Consider the following 17984-nt stretch of genomic DNA (forward strand, 5'->3'; position numbering starts at 1 on the left):
AAAAATAGTATCAGATAGAAATCGGATTAATGCAAAAGAAGATTACTGTACACTCAGATATGGATGCCACTGACTAAACCAGCATTATGTTTGTGGTTGTTATAGATCATTTTTGTGCACTTAAAGTGTAAGTATAGGAAGAAGACTTATTAATTCTTTTAGTGTAACTCTGCCCACTATTTATTAAAGGTGTGTAATACTGGAAATGTTGGTATCGATCCGGTACCAAGTAAATATAGGGCTGGTATTGCCAATACATAAATATAAATCGATCGTCATCGACTCATTTGGTGATTTGACTTATTTGATTAAGATAATAATAAAACACAAGACACAGATTTGGGGCAAATACAAGTATTTTTCATGAACTAACTACAATAGAAAACAATGTAACAGTATAGAAATAACCTAATTACATAATTACCTTCTAAATATTACTATTTTTCTTTCATTAGCTAATATTCAGCTTTATTTATATTTAGGTTTGAGCTATATTTCTTTACTTAAGCATATATTTTTAAATTCCAGAAATATTTTTTCGCCTGAATAGATAAAAATGAACCTGCACTTCTGGGTGGATTAAACAGATTGTATTTGAAAGAAAGCAGACATTCTGAGTGCAAACATTACAAAGTTATGAAATCCTCCTTTCAAACTGAAGATGTAAGCTCTTGATATTTGGCATTTTAATTCCTGCACATGCGCAGGCATGAACTCTGTGAGGGAATTTGTGTAACTTGCTGGACACATGGAGGACCAACTATAAACAAAAGTATTAATCTCGTCACATCAGCATTGATCAATGCTCACCTCAGTATCGATAGTATCGATATGTAGATCGATACGCCCAGCCCTAGTTTTTGAACATCCAGCTACAACAGAAGGTAGTTTTCTCGTTTTCTTTCCTTGCGTCAAAATTATCTGCTGCTTTCACAGCACAGATATAAGCTAACGTGTTTAGTTTGGGGTGTAAATTACATGGAAATATATGCTGATTTCCCCCCTAATACTCGTATCATACATTGTTGGATGGGGTGGAAATTCAACATCAATCATTGTTGGAGCAGATCCTCCTTTCTGTGTAGTCTAAGAATACATAAAAGCTGCAACAAACACAGCCACAGTTTTAAGTGCAACCAAAGAAGGAGGAGATCATAACAAGCTTCTCACCTCATGATACCTAATCAAACTCAACCACGCATTCATGTTAATATTATTAATAATAGTAAAGAGCTACCAAAAAAATGACTCAAGAAAGCAAACCCCCTCCCCCCCAATCCAAAACAGATTTCATCAACAAACTTTACGTAGTCAGACATACAAACTTTAGTCTCTCAGGATTATCTCTTAACTTACTTATCTGCAGTTTATCTGTTATCTACCAGTGCATCTTCATTGCTACGGTCATAACCAAGAAGGTTTCTTGTTGCAGCTGACAGTGTTTATGTGAATGAGTTGAGGCGGAGACGCCGGTCCGGTGCTCCATTCATCTTCCAGACAACAAGCGGCCTCTGTGTGTGATATGGCGGAAGGATCTGGATTGTTTCAGACGCTCCAAAATCTGGTTTTGATTTCTGAGGCGCTCTTCAACCAGACGAGGTTCATTCTTGTAATTTCGACGGCGACGCTTTTTTATCAAAGCATATATACATGAACACACCCATACACACACACAACCTTATTTTAATTGTGCTCGTGGTTGCTATGGTTCCCACTCCCTTTTTGTTTTAAAGATCCTCTTTGATCTCTGTTTGTCAAACGCCCCCGTCCACTCATTCAGGTTTTAATGAATCCCTAGGAGGGGTATTAACCGCCTGAGCAAAAAGAAGGTCAGCCCCTGAGTTTAATTCACAGGAGCTAATCAATAGAGCTCCTCGTTGGAAATGTACTCTGAAGATTAATGTGAAAACTGGCCAGAAGGTATTTGATCTGAACTAAAGCAGCTAGTGTGTGGGATTAGTTATCAACCGTGTTTCTATTTTGAGGAGCGCCACACTAGGATCACAACCCCCCCCCCCCCCCCCCCCCCACCACCACACACACACACACACACACCCCGTCAGGTAACTATGTTACTTTCAGTTTTTATAAAAAATAAGGTACACATCAAAAATAACGTAAAAGCAAATAGATTTCACAGTTTGACACCTTGAAATTGGACTCTGTCTCTTTAAGAAGCCCTTTTCCAATCATCATAAAACTGCTTCTCCATAATGCCGTTTATGACCTTTGTAGAGACTGAGAAGTAAACAGAAGAGTCCAGTTCCAGGCGTTGGACCAAGGCTAGAGTTAACTAAAACTAACAAAATAACCAAAACTGAAATTGAGAAATAACTGAAATAAATAAAAACAGTAATCAATGGGGAAAAAAACATCACTTACAGGAGCAACATCATGTGTTTATAAAGATAACTAAAACATACGGAAATGATAGATATAATATAATTTGTTTTCATATTTATGAATCAGTTCATTGTCCTTTCAAACTGAAACTGATTTTCTTTTCCACACAAACAGTTTTCATTACATCATGGAACTCCATGTTCCTCCTGGCGCTGATAACTCTAGTCTGCAAATTGCAACAGCAAACGTTTGGAGGAAACACCAGAGTCAGCTGGTTGTTCAACTATCCATTTTCTGAAAATGGTGTCTACTGTTGGGTATTCATTACCTAATCAATGTATAAGTAATACAAGATTTTGACCTTATTGAATTCTGCACTTAGAAATTAGTATAGAAAACTTCAAACCATAACTAATAACAACTAAACTAAAACAAAAAACATTCAGTTCATAATAACAAATAAAAACTAGCAAGGACACTAAAAACTAACTAAAAGTAACTAATTTAGACAAACAAAAAGTCACAACTAAATAAAATTGAAGTATAATGAAAAACCCAAAACTGTTATAACCTTGCCATGCACACATCTAAAAGCTGCAGGTTTATCAGCATATGGCTACAAATTGTAATAAGACTGCATCTCACTCTGTGGAGGATATTTGCTAAGAGAGGAGTTTACAGAAACTCTCATCATGCTGACAGGCTGCAGAAGATTAAATGCTCCTTCTGTTACTGCCTCGGCATTAAAAAGATTCCTTCATACGACTCCTGGAGCTCAGGAAAGCCGAAACTGTTGTACATCCAATGCACAAATCTGATGTCTTTAAACGTCCAGTTAAGTCAAGATGCAGTCCAGAGTCCAGATGTGAAGTCTGGACATCGACAGTTTGTACAGCACAGCATGCAGGACCTGCTCAACCTTCCATCGTTTGCTTACATGCATGCCTTTTTGAACAAAGGTTGTAAAATATCTGACTTTAAGCATGTTATAACTCCCCTGATTAACTTGGGCCCACACTTGCTAGGAACACCTTAATTTGGTCAAATTAAGGGACCTGATCCAGTACCTCGCTGCCTCAGGGGAGATGAGGCTGAGTTTATTTTGTTCGGGCACAAAGCCATATGCCATCGCTCCAGAGGCTCACGCTGAGTTAAACCCCACGACGACTCTGGTGTGCGCTCACTGAGAACGGGGCCAGCTGATGATGAAGACTGCAGACTTGTTCCGATGGCTTTATGCGGGTCAGTGGCCACAGTCAGAACAGAAGAAACGGTACAGCTGGACGTAGGCCGGAGAGCACAGATGTATTCATACACAACCGTGACTCACACAGGCATGGACCTTCTGCAACGTAGTGAATGAATGGAAGATCTGTATATCACATGTGAACGCTGAGACCTCCAACTCATCCTATACTTAATAAGGAAAACCTGAAGGGAGTGGTTGTATACAGTGTTGTGAAAGAGAAGCTGTCCAATTACAGATTTGTATAAATTGCTCTGTTTTTGCCGTTTTCAAAAATTTCCAGGTTCTTCAAAAGGTTTTAGAGGAGATAACAGAAGGACTACTGTGAGCTTTTTGGTTCAGGAATAGGACTGACTGATGAAACTGAACCAAAGAATGAGGTTAATCACGGCTAATTTACGGTTTAAACTTTGAATAAATGAGCTTTTTTCCTTCTTTGTAATCAAGATTGCAATTTGATCAATTCATTTCTAATAAATTGAATTCGTCTGATATAAACATGTTTATTTGAAGCACTTATGAAAATCAGGAACAGAGGAAATCAAAAGTTTTACCACTGCGCTGTGTGTCTTGGATCTGGTTTGGGAATAAATGTGGAAACTCTGTCCTGAACCAGGATAAAATATACATCTCTATGGACAATCAGCAAGAGGCTCACAACAGTGGCTTCATTTTCCACTATTGTTCAACACCAATTTTATTGTTTTGGTTTTTCCTTTCAATTGAGATCGCTTAAGGCTGAAACTGTTGGGTTTTCAGGCAAAGAGTACGTCTTCACGAGAGACGTTGTTGAGAGTAATTTCTACGGTGGCCCAGAAGGTTTAACGAAATGCAAAACTCACAATGCAACAACAATAACAACAAAACATAACTCAACAACAAAAGCCACAACGGAAGTTATGCTCAAAAAGAATTTATGCTAAAACAGAAGTAAAGATAAACCTGCTGGTAGCAACGTGGGGAGACAGAACTGGTCAGTCGTTTTAGATTCCGACAAGAAGGAGTATCTTCAATATTCATTTTTAGCATGGATTAAATGTAAATATTGAAAATTTCGAAATGATATCTAAGAGAAATGCAATCAAAAGCATTTTCGTTCCTCTAACAGTTACCCACCGGCTGCTACATCATCTCATTGTTCTTGTTTGCTACACCATGGACTCTTACAGTATTTTATCTCTGGCATCCTCTCTAATTTGAAGTGGTTTGCTCTAAAACTGCATTTTTATTCTTTTTTTTTCAGATGATAAAGGTCTATCCCCAGATCAAGTTGTTAAGAGAGACACATGAGTTGCAGAACATTTACCTGAAGGTAAGGATGAACGCCTCTGAAACATTTTAAACAATGCTTACTACTTCAGTCATTACGGCTGTCCTGCACATTTGAAGCGCCTTCGTGTTCTGTTTTATGTTTCTAAATGGTTCTGAATCCACACACTTCAACATTTAACAGCTCCGACATTTCTGAGGCTGATTTACTGAAGCTGCCTTTCAGTCTTTGCATAAGAAACAAAGGAGAAAGTCCTCCGTTTGTTAACAAAACTGAGCACTCCTGACTATGAACAGAGCGGAGAGAAATGGATTCAGCAGAAACAGTGAGAGGAAATAATCCCGCCGTGTGAGGTGTTTCACATGCACTATAAAAAGCAGCCCTGCATCCAGACTGTACAGGCTTCCCTACAGCAGACAGAGCCGCTTCAGAAACCAGGCTGGCAGCAGAGGAGCTGGTCCGCGGCCGATTAGCTCGGCTTCCATCGCAGCAAATATGCTTTCAGTTTGTGCAGCTGTACCCTAAAAGTAATCATGATGTCTGCAGTGGTGGAATCAATCAGTTCCACTAAGCTTAGATTAAAAAAAACAACAAAAAAAAACACCTGAAAAAGTAACCAACTTTTCATCAACAGTAGCTGGCCTGGCATTTAGAAGAGAGTTTGTGCACTAGGAGAGCTCACGCATATCCATGTATTGTGAATTTTCTTGTTGCATTGTGAATTATTCATTGATCAGATGTCGGAGGAGTAATAATTAAACAGCTGGAAAATAAACATAATTCTAGGTGCATTATGCTGTTAGCTGCATTTCCACAGACTGTAAAGTTGTGCAAATTGGAATAACGACAATAAATTTGCTTCATGGAAACAGACCAATTTAAAGGAAAATGCAGAAGACTGCATTGTTTGCAGAAGACTTAGTCCAATCTGAAGAGATGCTGATAAGAGCTTATCTTGCGTCACTGACTCGGCTTCAGTTTCTAGAAGCTGCAGCTCCTAACATCCACAGATATGGAAGCTGTCCTTAGAACAGTATAGGCACAAAGGAAGTCTTTCAGTATTATGAGTGTCATCAGCCAAAGTAGCAGCAATATGATTTATGTCCTGTCATGTTTGGAGACGGGTCGCGATAAGGAAACAAATGTATTTGGGTCAAAGCATTGCATACTGATGTTTACCATGCTGGGTTTCCTTGACTACTTCCTATACATCTATTCATCACCTTTACACACTTAACCCCAGCAGGTTCATGGAGGACCAGTGACCAATCCAGCCGTCAGGGAGAGAGGGAGGCAGGTCACCAGTCAATCACCGGACAAACAACCATTCACTCTATCCTAGCTAATAGCAAGATCGAGAGACTTATAAACATATTCTGCATGTTTTGGGACTTCAGGAAGAATCTGGAACACCTGGAGAGAAACCGTCCATTACCTGGAAGATTGTACAAGCTTCATGGAAAAAGGTCCTTCTAATTTGAACAACATTGTTTCTGCAAGGCGATATTGTTAAAATAAATAAATAAATAAATCTGCAGCCCCATTTAAAATGGTACAGTGAACGAACCAGCGACCGACAAACCTAGCCTGACCATTGCCGTCCTACGCAGTTGTTTGATTCTCATCTCCCTTCATTGCCCCGTCTGGGATTCCTCTGGTAGATTTTCTACAGGGGCCAATCAGCAAACAGAAGTTGTGAATGATGAAATTGATTTTCTGGTATTTTAGAATTGTAGTCAGTCTGTAGTTTTAGCAATGGCAGCAGAGGAAGTGAAGGAAGTCGTTCAGTCCATGTTGGTCACACTTCCAAATATTAAATTAACATGAACGCCTCGTTCAGATCGGCTCTTCTCCCTTCACAGTGGAGGACGGTTGTCTCCACTGTAGGTAATTTCCGGTAATTTCCAAAGTGTCAAACTGGTGCATTACATGTGTCACAGGCAAACATTGGATAAAATTGAAAACTTCAACACAGTCCACGCCTCCAGGAAGGAATCGTGTCTGAATATCTGAGAGTCCAGACCCCGTGGACAAAGTGAAGCGTAGAACATCGACTGGTTTTTACCAGGTAACCCCTCCCACCTGAGCCAACAACAGACGCCAAGGTTCAAGAGTATAATTGCTGTTGTTAATGTGCTTCTACAGGGAATAGAATGATGTTTCCCATCCATCAATTGTCTGCCGCAAATAAAAGATCGGGTTGCTGTTCAAGGAAGGAAAGCAGGTGATTTTTCTCCCCAGTGGCAGTCAGCTCAGTGTGTTCCCAGGACAGAAGGTGTTTCTGTCTCCACTGAGTCGTCCTCCTGGCGAGAAATGCCTGGAAAACCTCCACAGAGAGGCATTCACAAGGCATCCTGATTAAATCATCTCAGCTGTGGTGATTCCAGGTGTTTGATGCACAGCTTTTTCATTTTGCCTTCGCCGTGTTTAATAAATAATGACAGTTTGGAATCTGGATTTGTGCACTTGGTTAGCATTCATTTAGAACCTCGCAAAGATCTGTCCATTTAACCGTGTCCTGATGCGTCAAACATTAGAGCTGTGTTTTTTCTTGTTACTATTCCTGTATATGTGCTTATTGCAGCTGCATACCAGCTGGTAGAGTGATCAGTTATATTTTATTTAACATTTATTTCATCACGAAGATCAGGAATCTATTTTTCCAAGGGACACCTGTTGATCTTTGTAAAAGCACCTGGTGGATTTCTTGCCAGTGTGTTTCATTCTGCTGTCTGGTAATCTCATTCTAACACTGACAGAAAAGTCTTTACATAAATGAAGTTAAAATAAAAATGCCCCAGCTGTTAAACACTGCCGTTGTTTGGGTTCGTTTTTGGCCCCAACCTCTGGGGTCGGTGATCATGCTTACTGTTTCTCCACATGTAACTTAATCTTGTATATTTTACACACCTCCATTTGTATCTATGGTGATTTGGCTAAATGCTTATTTCCATTTTGTTCGAGGTTGTCAAAATCAGGTTGTGCTAGTTTAATAAACTGTTTATAGATTCATATAGATTCAACTTAGATTTACACCAATTCTTACAGGTACGGTTCTACTGCATCAACATTATGGTTGTTGCTTTTTGTTTTGTTTCAAGTCAAATTTGGACTTTTTGCATGTCATCATCTCCATTGACTCCTTTGTGTTTGAGTCAGTTTTAAGTTTTCTACACCATTTTGTTGGAAAACTTCTTAGTTTGCCAACTGTGAGAAGACGACGAAGCCGCTGGAAATGCTGCTGCATCGGACAGCAGGAGCTTTGTACATATTCACCTCACCCTTTGAATATGTATAAAGACTTGAAATATGTATGTATGTATTTGTGTATATGTAAGTGTAATTTTAATTTCCTTTTTTTCTGAACACTACCGTACAAATTATTACATATTCTAAAACAACAAAAAAAATTTAAAATTAAATAAAAGTGTTTTCTATGGTTGTGTTTTACTTTACGACTTTGTAACAATTTCAATTCATCTTTCCCACCCCCCGGATTAACACTAATGTAAGCGAACACCATGGGGTCTCCATGAGCAGCCGGCATCCACAGGTTATACACTCTGCGTTTATCTGTGTAACAGGAATGGTGTGTGTGTGTGCGTGTGTGTGTGTGTGCTGCTTTGGAATCAAGGAATGAGACTCTACTGTTTGGGTTGTAAAAGTTCCCACCGTCCGCTAGCATTTCCACTAAACTCGGCAGCTCAATGCTTGGGCAAAAAAAACAAACAAAAAACCCCAGCTGTGGTGGATGCTAATAATGCTAATGCTAATGCTGCTTAAACAAATTACACTATTAAAGAAGCATCTACAAATCATTTTCAGTGAAAGAGGAGTTTAAAGTTGAATCAAATCCATTTTAAGGCACAGGGAGCCTCCATCCATGTTAGCAAATATCTGTTATTTAGGGGTTCAACAACAAAAGGAGCCAGATTTCTACAGTGAGGATTGGCCTGAGGCCTATCAGTGACAAGTGGAATTGGCTTAGCGATTGCAGCAACCCTAAGGATTTTCCTCTTAGCTACAATCAATCGCGGCAGACAGGTCGCTGTGCAGAGAAAAGTAAAAGCTGAGCAGAGAGGAACCGTTGCTCGGTTTGCGCTCGACTCCTGGCTGATCAGAGGAACGTGGCTCCGCTTCCCTTGCTTAACATTTCTGTGACATGTTACACAATACATGTAGCTGGAAAGCCTGATGTCACATGTCGCCATGCTTTCTGTCCTCAGGCTGTTGTAATAAAGTGGTAATAAAGATGACCTTTTGTTTGCTGGATTTCAGAGTCACGCTTCGCCAGACAACAAGTCCAGCTCTGTGTTTTTGTTTTTTTTTTTCAGCTGAATGCCTAGCCATGGCAGTCCTGTTTGTCTGCTGGACACTTAAACCATGACCTGCTACTTTCTTTTTTTCTTTACTTGTAGAAACACAATTACAACAATAAATCTTTTTGTGTATTGTGTTTTCACACAAACACTCGCCCTCCCCACTCATCACTGAAGTGAACAGTGGACATACTCTGTTCACAGATCATGATGCATGACATCAGTACGCAGGTCAACATAAGACCGGCCTGTTCTGTGGCATATGAACGTTTATGTTTCTGTGCGACACTTGAAGCAGCAGTATGGTGTTTTCAGGACACATCGTGCCATTTTACAGCTCAGCCAAGCAACTATGCTACCTTCAGCTGTTATAAAAAGGCTGTATATATGAAATATGACTAAAAAGAAATTTGACATGGTAATTTGATGCCTAGAAACTGGGTGTCTGTCTCTTTAAGAAGCGTCTGCTTCTTCCAGCACTTCTCCATTAGGCCTTTAACATCATTCTTAGCAGCATTAGACTCAGAAGTAGCTCCTATAACAAGCTCAGCTGATGTGCATCAAACACCACACAGTGTTTGCTAATTGATGCTGGCTAGTCTGAAGGAGTTGAGCTGGGGAACGGTGCTCTGTGAGGTGGAAGAAATCTAATTTCTTAAGCAATCTGACCATGTATGCTTAGTTTATCTTAAGTAAAATAAAAATAAAAATGAATTTACTTTCACATTTTGTAAATGAAAGAAAAAATAAACATAAGTTATTCTAATTTGACTATTTTTCCCCACAAGGCAAAAAGGTTCAGACAGATTTATTTTAGAGTTTACAGCTCACTACTTACATCAATCAGTTAGTCAAGTTTAGTTGTGTAGCACTTTTCCGCAACAAGGCAGTTCAAAGTGCTTTACATAATTAAAAAATAAAAAATACAAGCATCATGAAAAAACTAAATACAGTCAATTGAGAAAACCAGTATATTGCATTATATATTATATTTCATCACCAAAATCATCAAAATACATCAAAACATTGACCAACATCAAATATGTTGATCAATGTTTTATTTATTGTGGTTCAAAAGCAACTCTAAACATGTGGGTCTTAGTCTCGATTTAAAGTTTCAGCTGTTCTGCAGTTTTCTGGAAGTTTGTTCCAGATTTGTGGTGAATAGAAGCTGAATGCTGCTTCTCCAGGTTCCAGAAGATCTGAGAAGTCTGGAAAGTTGCTACAACAACAGCTTAGCTTTCATATAGCTTTCATTTACTAACATTATTTTAAAGTCTATTCTCTCAGTTGAAGGACTTTGAATCTGGGGTGATGCGCTTTGTCTTCCTGGTTTTAGTCAGAACACCTGTGAAGTTGTGTCCACCACATCACGCAGGCAACAAGCAACAGCTGAGAGCTGGAAAAACAACTTGTGCTTTTTAGAAGCACTTATGAAAAGCACCTAAAACGACTGCTGAGCTCCACAGTGAACACGCTGGAGGCAATCAGAGGGCGCCCAGCCGCTCCTCAAACAGCCCCTCAGTGCTTAGTGTTGCCTGTTGGTTTTGCTTTTGTCCAACGTTCCCTAATAATAAATAATAATAATAATAATAATAATAAAACAGCAGTATTTACTGTTTTTTTTCTGAAATGAGCTACTGCCTGAGGTAGGATGAATAATTCCAGAGGAGACATTAGCAGGGCTGCTGGGCTGTGAACGCGCCTGCCGCCCACCTGCAGGCATCCTTTGAAGCATGAAGCGACTGAGTGAAGGATATCCTCTGCAACATTTGTTTTTATGTATTTTATTTTTAGAATAAATTCAGCCAAGGGTGTATGATGCTGACGACACGCGTCCGTGCACCCAGTGTGACGCTGAGGCCGCCCATGTCATTATGCTCGTCGTGTGGGTTTTAGTTTTGACGTCCTTCATGTTGTGAATTAGCAAGCTGTGTCTCTGATCAAAACCGTATAGACTTTGGTTCCACACTGTTCTGATATGTAACGGCTGCTTGAAGGAGGCTGCAGAAATACTGCAAACCAAAGGCAAAGGCGGCTTGTTTGTTTAGTAAATTCAAGAGGGTAAAAATAATCTGCTATGAACACATTCTATAAAAATGGTGAGAAAAAAAATACACAGAAAGAAACATGAGGAAAGGCTTTTTGAGCATTCTTGATGCCAGTTTTTGGAAAAATTGACTTTGCAGTGGGCTGAGGAACATTCGATTTTAATGGAGGTAGTTAAGAGTACTTCTTCACGGCGGCCAACCAGCAAACAGAGAAACGCCCTGCAATCACATGAATGATGCAAACTCCAAACATGCAAACATGAAAATCAAATGCAGCAGAAAAAGATGGTGTAGTCATAGAAGATAGAAGCAAAAAAAAAAAAAAAAGCAAACGAAAAATACTGCAATCAAAGAAAGTAGGTAAAATTACTGATATGATTATGCAGACGCGTGATATTATAAAAGATTACATCTTCGAATCTTTGAATGAAACGTGACCTTTTTCTTTCTTTTGGGCATCCCATTAAACCGTCTTTACTCAAGGTCTGGTCCAAAAGGATTTAGTGGTTGACTCCCCCTAGTGGTCTGGAGCACTTCTGTTTCTTAGAGCAACTTTGCAGAGTTTTATACTTGCTGTTGTTGTTTCGATGTCCAACAATTGCAGCATTTTTCGGTTGCACGTTGTTTAGTTTGTTGCTTTTTTGTAGGTGTGTTTATGTGTTTTGGGCTTTTAATCATCGATGTCTGTGCTGTGCGTTTCACCATTTTGAATTTGTCGGCATACGTACGTCTTAGGCCTTGTTTGCACAGATCTGGTTTTCAGTGAAACCGGAACATTTTTGCCGCGATCCGGCTGCTTGTTTACACTCCACCGGAGATTAGAGTCTCCAGCAATGTTCGAAACCAAGAGTCGAAACTTTTCCCGAACACACATGGCAGGATGAGGTGGAGGTCAACGGTCAAAACGCACGTCCATTTCAACGACACCTTAAAATCACAGCGCCATCGAGTGTTCTGACATAAGAACTACAGCTGACTCAATGTGTCTTGTCCAAATATGTACCTTTTCCCTAAATGATTTTCGCCGGTTTCCAGACAGTGGTATGGTCTAGACAAACCCACAGGTGGTGTTTACACAGCTTTCGGAAATGAAATGGCCATACGTGTGTATTCTTTTCTGCAATTACACAATTATAAAATAAATAAAAGCTCAACAGAATTATAAAATTTTTAATTTCATACACTAGATTTCACCAAATCTGTAAGTTTTACCAAGCATGCTAATAAAATAAAATAAAAACAAGAATTTAGTGTTTCTACTTAGTAAACATCCGGGTGACCCAGTGTTATGGGAGTTATTCCTGTAGTTGTAGTCATCTTCCATCACAAAGACCCAAAACATTGAGTCAGAGATACAACTGCACAACTCATAATCATGTGTTAGAGCGGTCTAGTCAAAGTCAGGACCTAAGTTTCCTTGAGAATCTGCAGGACGGCTTGAAAATGTATGATCACAGAATGATCTGATCAGTTTGATCTAATCTGACGGATATTAAGCTATTTTTCAAATGTGCTTTGGCAAACACTGTCAGCACATACCATGCAGCAGAACACCAGAAGTTGGTCTTTGTGGTATGGAGGTCTGAGGAATCTCACTGCAGATCCACTTTCAGCATCTTTCTTCACAGCAGCGTTGAGACGTGTGAAACACCAGCAGCCTTCCATGTACGGACTTTGACCAAATGCTTTCTGTTTGTCCACCTCTAACGTGGCGTTCAGTGGCAGAGCCAGGTGGATCTTCACATTACCATGATGGAGTGGGCCTGGGGCTGTGAGATGATTCACACACATGATAATAAGCTGCTTATATAAACACTATTGTCATGCTTCAGCTGCAGCAAATGAAAGGTAAAACCAGATCTAAACAACAGCAAAAACTGCCGTCATCTGAGTCCTGTTATGTGCTGCCCTGCTGTACTTCAGACACACACATCCTGTGCTTTTGTTCTATAACCTGAGACTAGACCGAGTTTTAAATGTCTAAAAAGTAACGTGTAAGCACGCACAACAACAGCAAACAAATGTTTTTCCATCCATCCATCCATCCATTTTCTGTTCACCCTTTGTCCCTAATGGGGTCGGGAGGGTTGCTGGTGCCTATCTCCAGCTACGTTCCAGGCGGGAGGCGGGGTACACCCTGGACAGGTCGCCAGTCTGTCGCAGAGCAACACAAAGACATACAGGACAAACAACCATTCACACACACACACCCCTAGGGAGAATTTAGATAGACCAATTAACCTAATAGTCATGTTTTTGGACTGTGGGAGGAAGCCGGAGTACCCGGAGAGAACCCACGCATGCACAGGGAGAACATGCAAACTCCATGCAGAAAGACCCCGGCCGGGAATCGAACCCAGGACCTTCTTGCTGCAAGGCAACAGTGCTACCAACTGCGCCACTGTGCAGCCCCACAAATGTTTTTTGTATATATTTATTTTAATATTTTAAAATGTAAAGATTACTAAAACAAAAGTCAAGTTCATAACTTACTTATTGCTCCAAAAACTCAAAAAAATAATTCCACTTCTAAATATAGTGTCAACACAGCATGTGCCTCCCATTCAGCTTTCACACCCTTTTTAAAGCTGCTTGTTGCTAAACTTGTGAGAGTGTGAATTTTAGCACCACCCAGACGCTGGTAACGCAAGGTAAAAACAGCAACAGAATTAGCACTGAAAGTGTACGCTCGGCAAACGTAATGTTTGGTTACAAACATAATGTATCGTTTTATCGTAGACAGCGGTCAGCAAAGGATGAGTTTGGAAAATCACACTAGAAAAGTGAGTCAAACCGACTTAGCTTAAAATACAGAACCCAGCATCACTGCACAAGCTGGTATCTATGGGGTGATCATTATATTTATTTAGTTTGTCATAAACGAAGGAAATGGGGATTCATATTTCAGTCATATTTTGACTATATTATTATTGCTAGCTTTGACTTTATAGTGGTAATAAGCTTTTATTTTGGTAGTCTACTCAAAAATGCATCTGAATTTGCATATCAGTTAAATATTTAGCATGCAGCTAATTATTTAGCTAGCTTTATATTTAGTTTGGAGATAAATATAATAATTATATAACTATTATAATAATATAATAACTAATTATTTAGATATAAAGCTAGCTAACTAAATTTTTAGTTTGAAGCTATATAAAGCTAGGTAACTAAATATTAGCTAGCTTTACATTTGTAGCTAAATATAAAGTTAGCTAACAAAATATTAAGTTTGAAGCTAAATATAAAGCTAGCTAGCTAAATATTCAGGTTGAAGCTAAATAGTTAGCCTACTAACTAAATATTTGGCTTGGAGTTAAATATTTATTTGGTTAAAGAAATATTCAGCTTGCTAAATACATTTTCGTTTCCTTTTTTTGTTTTTGTTTTGGGACATTTTAAATGTTTGTTCAAATTTTCGCATGACATTTGAATGGAAAAATAGCTTATTGCTACTCAATTTCAGACCTCCTCGATGTAAAAACACATACATTTTTATTATGGTACATAATTCTGGGAGCTAGTAGTCAAACCTCTCAACCTCTTGACCTGACCTGACCTCTCTGGTGTGTTCAGCGTTCACATGATGCTCATACGTTTGCTAATGATCTCTGACAAACCTCTGAGACCTTCAGCCAGCTGGATTTGTGCTTTGACTAAATTACTAAGTCGGTGACTTCCTAAGACCATTGGTTGCACTGGATTCTATTCAGGACTACAAAAGGTAAGCTGAATATGAAACGTTTTATCAGCTTCCTGACACTTCACAACCACGCACAAAATGTGGGAAAAGAACTCGCCAAACCCCACGTTCAGCATCCCATTATTGCCTCAACAACCCTCTCCCCTCAACTCACTGAAATTACCGCTGTTACTTGCAGCAGTCCTGTGCTGCATTCGCTCCTGTTTCAGTGTTTGCTTTGGTAATCAGAACTGTAAGTTGTAGAGTAAATAACAGCCTACGGCAGTCAGTGCCTCTGATGTTATTAACCCTGGCTCGAAGCTCTGAGTTGCACCTGGGTGATGTAACAGAAACGAGGCACCACTGGCGTTCTGTTTTATTCGCAACACATGTATTCCCTTCTACCTGTACATTTAGGGTCGATGTATCGATGTTGTTGCTGTTTTCAACTAAATGTGGTTGGTAAAAACACAAATAACTGAAACTTTCTCTACAGCATGCAGCACGCTCACCAGAGGTGTCATTTCTCTCTCTCTCGCTCTCAGACTGTTTGTGATGGCACTTCAGCCAGGCAGCAGAGTAAACTGTGCGTGATTCAACAGTGCATGACAGAATCATGGAAAAGGGAAGCAGGGGCTTCTGCGTGCACACACACACACACACACACACACACACCCACGCCCACACGCCGGCACACCCGTACACACATTAGATACCCAATTACACCCACAGGCCCTCCTGGGTAAACAGTGCTGTGTGTGCAAATGGATTTCTGTGAATCAGTGAGCTCCTGGTTTACCTCTTCAGGAGATTTGAGTGAAAATGAGTGAAACTGACATTTCCTCCATGGAGAAGCAACAGTTTCTGTGCAGACGGATTCCTGAAAGCTGCCTCATCCGTCGTCTTATCAGTACCTGTTGCGCTCACTGGCCATTATGTAAGGGCTGCCCTGACTGTGCAACCAACAGTGACCTTGTTTTTAGCATTAAAGACAGACCCAGCCCCCCTCATGTGTTTTGAAAAAGACCTGCTCCTACATGACTCTAACCTCGACAGGAAGGATCAAAGCAGAAGCTGAAGTAAAAAAAAAAAAAATCACCGATGCAGTGATGAATTCCCCCTGCTAATGAGGAATCTAATTAGAACGACCTCCGTCCCGCAGAGACGCAACATGCCGTCTCTGCCAGGCGACCCCTGTGACCCCCAGCTTTTAGGCTTGTTTTGGTCAAAACCTTGACCCGCGGCCGAAGCTGGTTACTTACAGGAGAGCAGAGGTCCTCTGCAGCCAGCCAGAAGGATGGAGGGATGACTTGAAGGCTCCCCGGGGAGCAGAGGAGAACAGGTTTCCCCTCGTCTTCCGGGCTGTCACCCACAGCGGAGATAGATCCAGGAGACGCAGGCGGCTGGGTAGCAGTGATGGGCAGGTAGCCGTAGGGAGGAGGGAAACAAACAACTCTGTCTGACAGTTCACCCTTTCCGCCCTCCCTCCCTTCCTCCGTCCGTGCGTCCGTTTGTCCTCCTCTCAGAGCGCCGAGTGTCAGCTCGCCGGCCAGATAACAGGAAAGACTAAATAAAGGCGCAGAATCACAGAGGAGAGGACTCAGCGGAGCAGAAACTGCTCCTCTGGAGAGCTTTAAAATCAGCCCATGGCTCCTCCTACCCAGCCTCCCGACTCCGCCCCGCCCCCGTTGGTATGGTGACGGCCAATCCGCTTGCAGCAATTCTGTAAGCCACCGCCTCCCCCCCCTCACCAGCCCCCAGTGTTGACAGGGCCGTCACATGAACAGGAGACGTCTATGAAAGCATGTGTGTATGTCTGAGGGTGAGACGGAGTGTTTGTTAAAGTCTTAATGCAGAGCCAGATGAGTGTCTGTTGGTGTGTACGTCTCTGTCAGGTTTAGAATGGATGCAATGTGTGTGTGTGTGTGTGTGTGCGGGGGCGTGTGTGTGTGTGTGTGTGTGTGAAGCCTGTGGGTGCACATAACTGCAGATATCCGTGGGTGTGTGGGTGTTTGTGTGGGTGAGTGAATGAGCAGCACTTGTTGCCTCTCTAGGACCTTTTCTGGTATAATCATCCCCATCGATGACTGCTGAGCTTTTGGGGACCAAACCCAGATGAATGTGACGGAGCTACATGTTTAGGGCTGAATATAGCATAGGAAGGTTCAGGTTGGGATGAGGTCTGGACTAGTAATGGTTAAGGTTAGCTGTGGTGAAAAACATTCTCATAGAGCTCCTCCTGCTGGTCGACAGTTCGTCTCTTGAGATCAGTTGTCCCAGCTGGACTGTGGTGTTAATACAGCAGTTGCCAGTATTAATACTGTCAGTAATAACTCCAGTCATTACTGACTTTAAATGTACTGGCACATTTAAATGAGCCAGTACATTTCTGGTTAGAGATCTTCCTTAGACCCTGATGGCAAGCCACACGGGGTAATATCCACACCTCACCACAAATTTGTTTCACTTTAGTTTACTTTGTCATCACTTCTCTAAATATATTACTAATTATCCAGCCTGGTATGAGCCAACTCCTTGTTCTACACTTTGCTTCGTCCAGAGTATAAAATCTTACAAACGCCAGATCTAATGTTTACTTAAGACGTTTGTATGACGTAGTGCCAGTTTGACGCTACGAAGATTACAGCAACTTGCCTGCGCTGTAAACAACCATCCTCCACTGTGAAGAGAGCAGAGCCGGTCTGAACGAAGCGGCTGTTGACGTTAATTCACTATGTGGCCGACACGGACCAAACGGTGTCACTTCCTCTGATGCCATTGTTAAAACTACTGGCAGACCACAACTCTAAAACAGCAAAGAAAATCAACGTCATCGTTCACAACTTCTCCTTCTGTTCACTGGTTGGTTTGATTGAATCCAAGTGAATGGGAGAAAGCCCAGCCTCAGCTGTGAGACAGATCTGAATGGAGCAGAACAGCCCAGGGAGGCAATGGCCAGGCTACTGATTATCCAATATATTGTTCATTTATTAATTTATTTTTCCATCACACGGCCGCGTTGTCTTCCCCTTGTGTGTCCACAAAGTTGAGCTAAACCAGTATTTAAGTTTCC

At 40.9% G+C, this 17984-nt stretch overlaps 1 protein-coding gene across 1 annotated transcript in view; it reads right to left on the reverse strand.

The window, feature by feature from the left end:
* Positions 1 to 16562, reverse strand: part of cdk18 (cyclin dependent kinase 18) — a 39876-nt gene extending 23314 nt beyond the window's left edge. Inside the window, exon 1 of the mRNA XM_023324837.1 lies at positions 16174 to 16562. The gene's annotated coding sequence lies outside the window, so the exon portion shown is untranslated. The remainder of the gene's footprint in view (positions 1 to 16173) is intronic.
* Between the last annotated feature and the right edge of the window lie 1422 nt (positions 16563 to 17984).

The sequence above is a fragment of the Xiphophorus maculatus genome, chromosome 20 (assembly GCF_002775205.1).
Source record: "Xiphophorus maculatus strain JP 163 A chromosome 20, X_maculatus-5.0-male, whole genome shotgun sequence".
Classification (NCBI taxonomy): domain Eukaryota; kingdom Metazoa; phylum Chordata; class Actinopteri; order Cyprinodontiformes; family Poeciliidae; genus Xiphophorus; species Xiphophorus maculatus.